The following is a 14,779-nucleotide window of genomic DNA, read 5'->3' on the forward strand; positions in this document are numbered from 1 at the left end:
CCTTTCGAAGTCCATGGGATGCCAGGAGCTGCAGACCGGTCAGCTTCTTTACGGTGCCTGCAGGTGCGTGACTCCTTTAATCCAAGGGAGATTACTTCCGGTGTCCTTGATGCCCACAGGTCTGTTGACGATCCTGGAAGAAGCACAGACGACGAAGAAGACTTGCAGAACAGCAAGAGCAGGAGTCTTCCTTGATGCAGTCTCTGTTCCAGGTGAAGTCAAAGTGTCCATACAGTCAGTGATGTGGTTTCAGGCTTGAGTCTTATCCCACAACGAATCCGAGGACCCACCCACCGGTAATTCCCTCTTTACCCTAAGAGGGTTTAGGACGACTCTTTGGGGGGAGGGAGATTGGGGGGAGGTCTCTACCAGAGGAGGGGCTGGACAGAGGGGAGGATACACCTGCATCCTTTGTCCAGTTCTGTGACCGAGAGGGAACCAACGGCTCCCTGAACTGGTTCCAACTGGAGTATGCAAGGAGGGCACCAAATGTGCCCTTCAAAGCAGTCTGATGGCGCTGGCAAGCGCCCCCAGCCCAATACAATAAGTCCTGTCTGGGTGTGGTCACACTTCTCTGTGAGAGGAAACCTTTTCTACCTTCCCCTGCTCGAGCTCCGCAGCAGGAGGGCAGAATCGAACCTGTGGTCAGTGTATCAAAATGGCTGACCGCACTTAAAAAGCTTGGAGAATCATCTCCCGGGTTTGTAGAGGGGCCTGCTTATACTGGGGCACTCTCACACTTATAACCCAACACCCTGCCTTCAGGATTGAAAGGCCTGCCGTAGAGGTGACATATAGGTTTTAAGTTTAGTGACCTCTGATTTATAAGGAAACCTTTCTTTCGTAAGTGGTGCTAGCACCAGCTTACACAGGCTGCAATGACAGTCCTCTAGTCACAGTTTGAGTGGTCTCTCATGGGTAGCATAATGCATGCTGCAGCCCATGGGAGACCCCTGGTGTACCTATGTCCTGGATACCTTAATACCATATACTAGGGACTTGAAGGGGTACACCAGTAGCCAATTGTGGAGGTGCAGAAGTCCAGTCGCAACTCTGTGCGCACATTGAAAATTTCCATCTCCTGGACCAACATCAGTCTGGCTTTCGTAGTGGGCACAGCACTGAATCGGCTCTCACGTGATGGATGACATTTTAAAAATGCTTGACCAAAATTAATCTTGCCTCCTTATCCTCTTTGACCTTTCCCCTTCATTTGACACTGTCAATCACGACCATCTCCTAGCCATTCTAGAGCACAGGATGGGAATTTCTGGTCGGGTGCTGCAATGGTTCTCGTCCTTCCTACAGCACAGATCCCAAAGAGTGAAGGCGAACCACTCTCTCTCCCAGCCATCACCAATACCTATGGGGGTTCCCCAAGGGTCCACCCTATCTCCCATACTCTTCAACCTGTTCCTGGAACCATTAGCTAATGATCTAAATTCCATGGACATTCTCTTCCATATGTATGCAGATGACACCCAACTCTATCTGAAAATTTCCTCCCCGGATAACATCACTTCACTCCCCTCCACCCTATTGACTACTCAAAACTGGTTAACTGAGAACCACCTCCTGCTAAACACCTCCAAAAAACGAATTCCTCCTCATTTCTCCCCCGAAACACACACCTAAATTTGACCTCTGGATGAACCACCTCACCGCCTTCAACTGGTCCCCCCCCCCCCCCCCCCCCTCATTATTAACTCCGCTAAATCTCTCGGAATCACCCTGGACAAGCACTTGAACATGAAGCCTCATATCAGCAATGTGTGCAAGGGAGCTAACTACCTGATGAGGATACTCCGGAATCTCAAACCTTTCCTACCACGAGCTGACTTCATGCAAGTGGTCTAAGCGATTGTTTTGCCGAGGCTTGACTATGGCAGTGCTATGCTCTGTGGCCTCCCCAAATATACCTTGGCCCCACTAAGGGCATCATTGAATGCGGCGGCAGGATTAGTTACGGGTACACCTCTCCCCAGTCTATAAAATCCCTAAACTGGCTGCCCTATGAAGCCAGAATACAGCTAAAGATTGCCTGCCTATCTCACAAAGCCCTCCACTTGAAAACCCCCAACTATCTAGCGCAAAAGCTGGAACTATCCGGAGGGGGTAGACAGTCCAGAAGTGCTAACTCTCTCCTCCTGAAACCTCTGATCTTTCGCAAAAAGAGAACATGCCAACGAGCTTTCTCCGGCTCTGCACCGAAAATCTGGAAAACACTTCCACTGGAAATTTGTAGAATCTCCTCCAAGGTTGGTTTCAAATTCGGAAGTAAAAAGATTCCTCATGAACAAGTTCTTACCTTAATAGGGTGCGCGATCGTCTGCTCTAATGCATTGGACTTACTCCTTTAAGACCAGAGCTGGATGCTAATCATGTGTTATTTTTTTTTCTTCTCTTGTTGAATCATTTGCTCCCCTCCTATGTTGCTATGTGTCAGTTACTAGCCCATTCTTTGCTGACCCCTAGGATTTGTAACTGGCCTTGTCATGTGAGCCCTATTTGATTCACTGTCTGTTTTATATTCCAATTTGACTCATGTACCAAACTGTTACCCTCCTTTCCCTCAAATTGTAAAGCGCTCTGATATCCCTCGGGATCAAGTTCGTGCTATATAAAACTTTATAAATAAATACTTACCATGAGAAATTTAGGGAGAAAGCACAGGAATAGGCCACGTTACAACGCAGTGTTTCGAATGCATGCCATCACAACGTGGTCATTACAATGACCGCTGCGTTGTTACATGGCAGACCATTACAACGCAAGTCATTGCAACGACTTGCTGTGGGAGGGGTGAATAGTACAATTTACTATTCCAACTCCAGTCTGTGCAACAGTAGGGAAGGTGTTGGATTTAAGATCCAACACCTTCTGCCCCCTACAGCAAGTCGTTGTAACTGCTTGCGTTGTAATTGCATGCAATGTAACAATGCGGTCGTTGTAATGACCGCGTTGTAATGGCATGCAATGTGTAAACCTCGTTGAAAACTGTTTACCAAAGCAGTGATTGGGGTCCTGGTTAGCAAGAACTAAGTCGGACTAGTCAAAAAAACATACTGACCTCAGCAAAAAGTGTGGGTAACCATGAAAGCAGATCATACTTTCCTACAATTTTTAATTTTGATATTCCAGCACCTAACCCCATATTGAGGATCAGTCTGTCCATTGCCCAGCCATAAATCCTCAGTGGCACGTTGAAGCGTTCCATGAAAGGACCAATTTGAAAGAAAATGTAATTGCAAAAGGCGTATTTGTACTTACAATTCCTTCAATGTCCAAAGGTTTTTGAGAGTACGACAGTGAATAGTTATGAAACATTACTGGAACATTGAGAAATAATCGGTTATGCATCTCGGAAAGCCAGCCTTGCCTATTCACACAGTGCTACCCTTTTCCTTAAAAGATGTAGACGGATGCTCCTTGCTCTGACACATTTAAGACCGAGCAACATGATCCTTTTCTGTTGACAAGTGAGGTGCTTTGCATCGGTTCTTAGAGTGGAAAGCTGTGCTGCTTAAGATTTTGCTGTTGCTGCAGCACTAAGTGCTGTTCTGCTAGTTACGAAAAACAAAATAAAAATGTAACGGCACTGGAACGGAGAGCATTTCCATCCCGAACAACTGGGCACGTCATCACTAATCTAGCCTCCTGTTCAAAAAGCTCTTATACTGATGCCAAATATTTAGCAAATGTGATGAATGGCTGTTGGCGAATTTAAATAAGCGTTATAAATTATTGTGAAGGGCGCATGTGAACGTTTTAAAAACGTATTTACTCAAAAGGTAGAAGCGCGCTGCATATGCTTAAAATGCATCGTGCTACTACCGTTTTTCAAAGCGCACACATGCTCCCTTAACAATAAATAACAACGTTTGTTTACCTTTACCTACAGGACTCACTTCCTAACGGTAATTAAAAATACAATTATAGAAAACAAGAATCACAATGCCTTTAAGGGACCATTAAACCAAAAGCAAAGGAATACTCAGTTACTTTAATTTGCTGAAAGCGCGCTGCATTAGATTAAAATGTTTCCTGCTTCTCTCTTTCAAACCAATAACCAAACACGCTTTCCAGAGCGCAAACACGATCCCTTAATGCTAGATAAAGATTTTTAACATTTGCCAACATGTGCTCGGTTAAAATGTCAACAAAAAAAGCATAACACCTAAAACGAAAGAGGCTCCCGAAGCGCGGTGTGCGTGAAGCAGGTGCCACGCTAATCAAACCCCCCTCCCCCCCCCCCCCCCCCAAAACACTTGAGAGAGGTGCTCAGATCAAACGAAGCCCGATGGCCATGAGCCGAGTGCCGCGCGGAGTGTAACAGATAAAGTTCCCGAGTCAGGGCGTAAGATGGAACATGTGGAGGAATACAGGTACTAGGTTGCTGCTCCAGGGGAGTGGACAACCTATGAAAAGGTTGGCTAAAAGTACAGATTAACTACTTGGAAGCACGGCATTTTAAACGACACAGAAATAAGCAAATTAAATGCAATGGGCGGCCTTTAAGCATAGGAAATAAATACATGTCTCGAACACGGCGCATACACGCTGCCTAGGCTCGACCTAAAAATTAACCTCCCCTGATTTGCGTTTTCACATTTGAGCTTCTTGGAGTCTTTAAAGTGACGGTGTCAAAATTTTAAACTAGTTTTCTCGTAGCCCAATAGCTTTTAGTGTGCACTTTTGATTCTAATCAAAATGAAATGCTGCCTTTTAGATGAAGATAGTCCTTATATAAAAATTAATTTGGAGCATTGTACATTTGTTTATTTGTAAATGTTTCTGGATGACTTACCTGGAGATATCCTAATGTTGATAAATATCAAAGAACATGATGACATGTTTCTAAATATTCTACAAAAGAGGATCCAGGAGCTAGTCAGATCCAGCACACATGCTCCATGGAACAGTAGTCTTCGAGGTAAGAGGGGTGTGCAGTTCCTCAAGGTAATAAACAAGAATGGGATTACAGTTCCAGCAACGTGCTCCAATTGGAGCAAGTCCCCTCATGCTCAATCTTTGGGCTAGCTCCTCGTCGGGCCGGCTCTGCAATGCCCGACAGTCACCCACTAGGAGGCTCTTTGCCGGAGATGTTCTTCCTAGCTGTTTGAAGTGAGGGTGTGCTCTGGTTCAATTCTTCAAACCCCCTGAAAAATAGATAAGGCACAATGTAGATATTACTAATATCACTTAGTTGTATAGCTGATTAGCATTTAAGTGCACACTTTGTAACACATAATTTAAAGGGTGTTTTTTTCACAGTTTACCAGCATGTCTACAAAAGCATTGCATGCAGTATAACTATCATCTATCTCTGTTTGGTCCCACTAGGCATGACTGGAGACAGGAGGCTTGCATGGGTGTGTGAAATTCACACTTGCACTTCATACTTATTCATTTAACTGTGACAGAAAAGCCACACCCTTTAATCAAGTCCCTACCCTACTATTTAACAATCCTGCCTAAAATGTAATTCACAGCACACAATGGGGTTAAGGTGCTGCATTACCAGATGAGTGAAGACCTTGCTTAAATATTCTTATTTTAGAGGGCATATAAACACATTCATATAATGCGGCACTTCCCTTGTGTTAACTTCAATACATAGTGGGTAGTCCTTTCGGTAGAAACAATTTGTGAGATATTCACTATTAATGGAAAAATAATGAGGTACACTTTGTGTAAAAGAAAATTAATAGAAACTGCTATACCCAAACTATTACATTCAACGTAGCCTTCTCCTAGACTTGTTATACACAGCCAATTCTGGCAATCAAATTGATTAGGACTCTGCCCAGAGTAGATTTAGGAGGAACAGATTTTTCGAATAACCAAGGACTATGTAAATTCCATAATTATTCTTGTATGTACATTTATCTTATGTGAGTAGCCTTAAAAACCTGGCTTGGGCATTATTGGACATACTTTGATGGACCCTGACATAAAGCAGTTCTTTCACCCTAACTTGAATATACAATGAGACCTTCATTCAGTAGCTGGCTACCCCTCCATCAACACCAGCGTCCTAAATGTGCACAAGAAACAAAGAATATGTAGATTAGGGTATTCTCATTTGGCTACTAGTGGATCATCAAACCTACCAATGACCGCCACAAAAGCGATTTTATCATCCAATTTTTCTCTAGTCTACAATAAATGGGAGTGGAATATTAGAATCCTTTGGGTCCCGATTAGAAGCCCCCTCCTATATTGACATAATGAAATAAAAAATGGTTGCATGATGGTGAACCTAATTTAACATAATGAGCAAGAAGTGATTGTGCTCGAAGCAAATATTACACATAGCTGATTCACTGCTTGTTTGCAGTTACAAATAACCTGTACAACAAATGCCTGCTGTAACCGCAATACTGAACAGAGTTTCCTTCCAATTGTGCTGCCAGGTGGTAAGAATAGAAGTGAGATTTCTGGAGCTACTCGGCTGCATTTTGAGAGACTTGAGTAGAAGGTCAAACTCTGCTGTCAACAAGGGACACATTGCATGGATTTAAATCTACATGTAATATATAATTTTTTTTTTTTACACCAAGCAAAAATTTGAAGTCTGGTGTATCCCTGACTAGAGAGAATGTCCCATGTGCTTGCAGACCTACAATGCCACAAATTTGATTGCACTTAGTAAGGCAAAATATTTGGGTAGACTTTAGAAAAAGCTATTTAATGTGGCGCTAGTAATTTCAGTGTTTGGCAAGCGACTCTCTCAATAGCCTCATCTTGGATACACTTGCTACCCTCTGCATTTGTTCAGATGTTAAGATTTTCTGCATAAATCTATGAAATACAAACCACATTAAATCTGGAAAAATCGAAAACGTTCCCAAGTCAATAAAATTAGTAGAGTAACATTAAATGTGTCTGAACGAGCAATATAGAACGAAGAACCAGGTATAGCTGGTTTATATGATCCAAGAGGAAACGGGTAACGGAAATAAAAAAATAAAGTTCCATACCATCAACACATTACAAAGTTTAGTATTGTAGCCTGCAGTTTAGTGATGTTGACAAAGTATTTTGTAAAACTGAGAGATGGGGGTATCTGTTTAGTAACTTGGGTAGTTAAGTGTATTTTCTATGGGTAGCTCGCACCCCCTATTTTCCTACTTTATTGGGTAATACCTGGTGAAAATCAATTGAAAGTTCTTATGTCGGTGTTGGGGTAGAGGAAGCAAAAGTGCAATGTATTTAATATAGCACATACCTATTTAATACATGGCTATCTTAGTGTTACACAATAGTAAAATACAATTTTCATTAATTAAATGTTTTAAATCCTATTTCCTAACTGATACACACATCCCGTGGGGAAACGTAAGAAAAAGATCATCCTAGCAAATGCCTAATTCAGCAACACCCAATAATCAGTAAATGTAAGGGCTTACAAAGAAGAAAATATAAACCAGGCCAGGCTAATTCAGAAAATCACCCCACGAACCGTTGCCAGTTACAAGAGCATCAGGGAAGAGGTAAACTATATCCAAATTTAGAAGAGCATTTCAGACTTGTGAGGCTGACTGAGGATATACATAACACAAAGCCAAGAGTGACATAATTTTAAGAAACAAATTAGTTCATAATGTGAAATCAAACTAAAAAATGACTCTAAACACTCCCTGCCATGAATTAAACTAAACACACGTTTATGAAGGAGAATAAATCAACTAACTGTTTTCAGGTAGTGGTGCTCAGCGCTCCAGTAATCACAATGTGATATGAGGCTGCCATGAAATTGCGAATTGCGTGCTCATCACTCCTTATACCAAGGAACACAAGGTCTATAAAAGAGTAAAATTGCCCAGAAGACAACTGAGCAGAGGACCTTTGAGAAGTAGGAAGGTGGTGGGAGCACGCTGACTTCACGTCTCCGCGTCATTACCTCTAAGCATCTTGGTCAGTGTAGTTCTTTCTTCTTAGCACAGGACAAAGTTCAAAATTTCACTTGGCTCAATTCCATAATTTACTTAGCGTATCCCTAGACACGTGTTTCTGGATTTCTCCGTCATCAGTAGGGAAAGAGTTCATAGGTTGCTTGACGTGCTGCCGCTTAATTTTCTCAGGCATAATTCCACTCTGGGCATGCAGGCGCTCCCGAGCTCGTCAGCTCAAGGCGGCTCGAGGGAGCCTTTTAACTTGTGGGAAGGTGGTGGGAGCACGCTGACTTCACGTCTCCGCGTCATTACCTCTAAGCATCTTGGTCAGTGTAGTTCTTTCTTCTTAGCACAGGACAAAGTTCAAAATTTCACTTGGCTCAATTCCATAATTTACTTAGCGTATCCCTAGACACGTGTTTCTGGATTTCTCCGTCATCAGTAGGGAAAGAGTTCATAGGTTGCTTGACGTGCTGCCGCTTAATTTTCTCAGCCATAATTCCACTCTGGGCATGCAGACGCTCCCGAGCTCGTCCGCTCAAGGCGGCTCGAGGGAGCCTTTTAACTTGTGGGAAGGTGGTGGGAGCACGCTGACTTCACGTCTCCGCGTCATTACCTCTAAGCATCTTGGTCAGTGTAGTTCTTTCTTCTTAGCACAGGACAAAGTTCAAAATTTCACTTGGCTCAATTCCATAATTTACTTAGCGTATCCCTAGACACGTGTTTCTGGATTTCTCCGTCATCAGTAGGGAAAGAGTTCATAGGTTGCTTGACGTGCTGCCGCTTAATTTTCTCAGGCATAATTCCACTCTGGGCATGCAGGCGCTCCCGAGCTCGTCAGCTCAAGGCGGCTCGAGGGAGCCTTTTAACTTGTGGGAAGGTGGTAAGGCCTTGAGGTAATGACGCGGAGATGTGAAGCAGCGTGCTCCCACCACCCTCTCGACCTTTGAGAAGTAGGCTACTTAAACCACTCTCACCCAGGTAGTTCTGAGAATACATTAGAGGTGTTGAGTGTATTAGAATCTAGTTTGAGGCTGAACGAAAAATAGCTGCTCTGAAGGCCTTAAGTGATTTCAACACATGGCGCACAGTGACTTGTTCCAAAAAGCGAATCTGGGGATCACCAGGACCATCAGTGGGAACTCTAAAGATTGTGAGGCCAGAAGTGGCCTGGAAAAACCCAGATAAAGGTTGATAAACCTTCAGTGACCATTAACAGAACAAAGTCATTCAGATGTTGATGCACTTTGGGGTGCTGTTGAGCTTTGGAAAGGAATGATCAGAGGGTTGGCACCTCATATGCGTAGTAATCACATCTGGGTATACCGTTACCACTTACGCCAACAAAAGCAAAACAGATGATGGATGGAATGCTGAACAAAGCCCTAAGTGGGACAGGTATGCCCAGACACTGGTCCCGTGCTTGCCATGCCACTGGAGTCAAGCCGTCATGGCTGGTGAGGGGTGGTGCTCCAAAAACAGGTACAAGGATGCTTATTTCTGGTCTGCAGAGGTCCTGGCCTGGCAGTTCGGGCTGGACTGTTCCCATGGGGAGCAGGGTCAAGACTGATTTCAATATGGCCGGGTTCAAACTTTAATGGTGTGGTGAGCAAAAAAGCTATGTTTTAAGGCCTAGATCTCTGTACTGGGGGGGGGGGGGGGGGGGTGAATGTTTGTTCAGCGTTCCGTCCATTAATTGTTCTTTTTGCATAAGGGTGATGGTGGCAACACCTGGGATTTTTTTTTTCTTTCCAGGTGATTAGAACATCCCTTTTGGATTTTCCTAATGGGCACTTCAACCTTAGGGTTTTTTCTTTCATGTTACTGTTGTCCGTTGAGGGGTACCACATATACAGTGGCCAGGGAGGAAGCTGCTGTCCTTGACAATCATTAGCTGTGCAAATAGTTCTAGAACAAATTCTTGCTTTGCCCCCTGCACTTATTAGCAACTGATATATACGAAATGATGTTAAAGATCATTAGTTTTAACGATGAAGGTGTAAGTGTACTGGTCAAATGGTTGCCAGAGCTAAATATGCCTAAGGAGACTTGGTGAGACATATGCCTGACATGGGAAATACATCTTTAAAAATATTGCAATTGGCTTGTATCAAAGTGGTTCCAGAGACAGTCTATGCTTCTGTAGTGACTAAGGGGGAGTAGCAATTCTTCTTACACAAAGCTTCAGGGATGAGAGAATACAGGTCGTGATGAACAGCCAATCACTAACTCAAGTAATAGCAATACAGTGTAAAAGTTTGCAACCTGTATGCCCCACAGCTCTGGTCAGGGTAACCTCCTGAAGGAAACAATCATGGATAGTGAATATAGTAGAGGGAGGAACATGGAGACCTCTAGTCTTTGGGTGTTAACCATAACTAAGTGATCCTCCGAGGGTTGAACAAGCTGAGTCTGTCAGTGAACCAACTTGGCGAGCAATGGAGCTTTAGGGCAGGAGCCAAGAGATACGTTTCGGAATCTTTTACTATGAGACCGGCTTTTAGTGGATGTTGAGTACTAACCTGGTGAGATGCAGTGTTCTCCAGGAATGGTCATCTGTTTTGAATTGCAGAGAAGTTGGGACTGATGGACATTTACAAAGATTGAGCAGGTTTGGCTTTCGAATTTTCTCTTGCCGTTTTCTGTTACCATCCTGGTGACATCGTGGCTTCCAGTTTGATGCGGCCTGCCTGCCTGCCTGTATGATTGCTTATTTATACAGATTCAAAACCAAATAGGTCATTACGTTGGTCCCAAGTGCAACCAGACCATTGGGTGTTAACCTGTGCATTTTCTTTGTCAACATACCTGAAAGACCGGTTGCTCAAACCAAAGGTTAACTCAGACTGTCTGGTCAAATAATGGCAGTAGGAACATCTAATGTACCAAATTGTGCAATGAGGGCCATCAAGCGCACCTGTCTGCCTCTTTGGCTCCCCAAACCCAAGTAAGTGAAGAGGATTTTGGGGGCCACTGCATGCCCTTAATTGCAGCTGCAGTGCTCTTTGTGGTGGTTAAAAGCATAAATATACTTACTGGCGCCACAAACAGCCTGTTGTTGTCCCCTTGGCATTTTTTCATGCCTGACTTTATCATGTCCTAGAAGCACCTGCTGCTCTACAACCTTTGTAAGGGATGGAAATGTAACACGAGAAATTACTTTGCTGTTATAGCGTTCAGTTTCTAAGGGTAGGAATTGGTTCTCAGCAGCTAGCTTTATGTTTACAATTTAAAAACCAGCTGGAGAAAGGCTTCTGTTAATCATTGTTTCCTGTAAAGAGGGCGACATTGGGAGTATTTCTACCACCAGGAATAGGTTTTCTGGTTCAAAAATAGGATTGCGAGTGCAGGTTAAAGACTTGTCATCTGCCTCGTTCGGGCTTAGTCTCATTACTCTTACAAGTGGCCTACCAAAATGAGGGATTACAAAGCACACAAGACGATTACTCTCAGCCTTGCTTATAAGTAGGATGGACTATGGGAACGCTCTTTTTGTTGGCATGGCGGACTATCTTTTCTCCCGACTACAACTGGTCCAGAATGCGGCTGCCAAATTGGTATGCAAGTACAGCTCAGCATCGTAGTGTATGAGGACACTCCTTTGGCTCCCAGTCAGACAAAGGGCCAAATTTAAGCTGCTGAGTCTTACATCATCTTGAACCCAGAATTCTCCAAGACCGAGTTGAATTCTATGCACCCACTCGAAATCTGAGGTCACGCCATCCGGCGCAGGCAGTAACCAAACGTATTAGGAAATCCAGAGTGGGGGGGTCGTTCCTTCCATCTTGCGGCAACACTTAGGATCAAACTCCTCTTGATCTTCAACGTGCGGACAACTACACGGCGTTTTAGGAAGAACCTAAAAAGTGTATTTTTCCCAAAGACTCTTTACCTAGAAACCCCTTCATTTTGGATGTGCTCCCCTTAGCGCCGGGATATCCTTACAGGTGAATGTCGCGCATTAGAAATAAATAAAATACTGGACTGTACAGGGAGAGTCACTTATTATAAATGAGATGTTTATCCCGATTGTTTGCAACATGTAATGTTTAACAATCGGAATATTTAGATTGTAGTAAATGGTGACATTTTGATCTGCATTGATATGCATTTGCACTCGAAGACACTTTGCTAAAAGTACCATTGTATTTGTTGCAGCACAAGTTATTGTTCTCAAACTACATTTGAAATATGATACAGGTGAAGAGGCAAATTATTTTCGTTTCGTACAGTGCTATATAAACATGTTACAAGCTTTAAATGATTGCAAGTAAAATGTTTAAGAGAATATTTCTCAACGCTTGCTTTTTCTTTTTTAGGTTGCTTGTCTGAAGAGGACTGGAATCTGAATTGTAAACTATTTCTGTGCTAACCATAATATATGTCAAGTTAAATAAATTCTTGTTTCAAGATAAGTGTTGTCTTTTTTTATTGAAATTATAGTTTTCGCGTTATAGACCATATTGAGCTCCAGTTCGAATGAAAACGTACTCTTGCCTTGGCGCATTAGTTAACCAGTGTTTTGGAACTTAATTTGGTTGGTGATCAACTCGTTTTAAAAAGGCTGTGGGTTTGAGACGGGAGGCCTCCCCTTTGGCATGTGAAGAGTGTGTCCCTGACCCCTAGGTTGGGTAGCAATTGACAGTACTGTATTTTATTTATTTTTAAAACTTGTATAGTGCAGACATATCCCCATCACTACCAGAGCACTTGATAGAGATCAGGGTGTATATAATATCCCTACTTCCACGGATAGAGTAATCTCAGTTACACGCACATACATTCTTCATACACTAGGGCCCATTTCACTAACATACACTCAAATACTCTACCAGCAATTACCTGTGGAAGGGAAAACTCCTAAACACCCTGCATCTATATCGGGGTCGATAAGATCTGGTTATTGAGACTGCCCTTAAACATAATCTAAACAATCTGTACAATAATTATCAAAATAGGATACTCAATAATTGACAAGAAATAAGAACCAACACCATATTCAAATTATATTGCTTTATCTAAAATTAGTCAAAGAAAATCAATCAGAATAAATCATTTTTTCTCATAGTTACCTATTCTAGCTAAATGTCAAAATGGGTCAGGACAAGTCTCTCGGTAAAGTCTCTCAAGACGAAGTCCTCTCAGCAACGATCCTCACCAACGCAGATTCGGAACGCGGCAAAAGGCAAATGGCAAGTGGCAAAGCCCTCTCTAGGCTAACAATTCTTATAGCAAATCGAACAAAGAAAAACATAATTTGTAATAACTTCTTCCGTCAAACCTCTGAGCAAAGCGAGAAGGAAAGGATGTAGCATCGCTACATTTAAAAATCTCCGCTCAGGAAAAATCACAAAATAAACATAACGGAACAGGAACCAAAAAAATACATTTGTATCGTGTAATTCCATGTCTCCTCGGCAATGAGATCATAGTTCAGAGTCTTTCTTTAAAGCTCCTTTGTTTCCCAAAGCTGCCAAGGACGCTTCATTTCACTTGGAGATCGCCCAAAACTGCTGCTGTCCTCACGGAAAATTTTCAATCAAGCAAAGCAAGGACTGTGGTCAGCTGACTTCAGGACCATATTCAGCAAGGCTCTCTCTCGTCACGAATTCTACTCGAGGCCGGGTTTTGCAAATCGGCCATCTTTGACTAGGCCACAATAGGCCACAATAGACCATCTTAATTAAAATGGACAAAAACAACGTTACCACAGCATAGTGATTGAACAGTGTTAACCCCACTAATACCCTTATGTGTATGCAATTATCTAGCTCTTGCAACATAGAAAAGCATTAATTCGAAAAGCGTTTCGTGCTTAAAAATAAACAGCACTCAGCAACGTTTAAACATGAAAACATGCACATTATTGTTAAATAGCACATTTATGCATCCCCACGTGTAATTCTCTCTTGTTAAAACAAACGAGTTGATTAGTAAGTATAAACACTTACACAAGAAAAATAATTAATAATTAGTAAATTAATATAACAAATAGACATGCCAGAGCTTCAAAACCCAATTATTTTCAAACTGAAAACTCTGCTCTAGCAATCCCCCCTTTGGTGATTTTATCACCAAATAAACCCAAAAAAAAAAAATTAGTGAAAATTTAGTCCCATTTTAGGAGAAATCGGAAATGTCTTTCTCATTACACAACACTACACACCAGTCACTCTTTCATCATCCCTCTTTGTTTCCAAATAAACACTCTCCCTCAATTCTTCTAATTCAATTTCTTGTGGTTCTCTTTTCAACCTTTTGTTTTTCTTCTCTTTATTCAGTTTCTTCTTCCCTCCCCTGTTTTTACAACACACACACACTAATCTCAGTATCAGTAAAGCAATAATTATGCAAGTTAAAGGAAACCATATTCTACCTATAATAGTACTACCTATTTTTGCAATAAAATCTTTAACAGCTATCACTTTATTAGCTATTTTAGTCCATAAACTCTCAGCTTCAAGTGGTACTAATTCTTCATGCAAATCAGTAATATTTTTGATATAGACCTTCAGGTCTTTGCTTTCATCTGGAATGTAAGTGCAACAATGTTGAACTTTCAGCATTCCGCAAACTCCACCCTCCTTGGCCAATAAAATATCAAGGGCAAGTCGATTTTGCATTGACATGGCACGTACGGCACTTAATTCCGTATTCACTAATAGAAACCCCCCAGCGGTATTTGTCGATAAGCGATCCACCACTGTTGACAGTTTCCGAATTCCATAAGCATTTAAAGAAATTCCCACTGCTGGAATTAAAACCCCAAAAATATCACCCACAATTTCAGACCAGGTTTCTCTCTTGAAACGCATTAGTAAATTAATATGTTCTACATCTGTTATTTTATCTATATGAAATCTTTGGAAAAACCAAACCCA

At 42.2% G+C, this 14,779-nt stretch overlaps 1 protein-coding gene across 1 annotated transcript in view; it reads left to right on the top strand.

Annotated features, from left to right (window-relative positions):
• COX6C (cytochrome c oxidase subunit 6C) overlaps positions 1–12,313 on the top strand; it is a 28,421-nt gene extending 16,108 nt beyond the window's left edge. Inside the window, exon 4 of the mRNA XM_085605185.1 lies at positions 12,218–12,313. The gene's annotated coding sequence lies outside the window, so the exon portion shown is untranslated. The remainder of the gene's footprint in view (positions 1–12,217) is intronic.
• Positions 12,314–14,779: the final 2,466 nt, after the last annotated feature.

This window comes from Triturus cristatus, chromosome 5_1, assembly GCF_964204655.1.
Source record: "Triturus cristatus chromosome 5_1, aTriCri1.1, whole genome shotgun sequence".
Taxonomy (NCBI): Eukaryota; Metazoa; Chordata; class Amphibia; order Caudata; family Salamandridae; genus Triturus; species Triturus cristatus.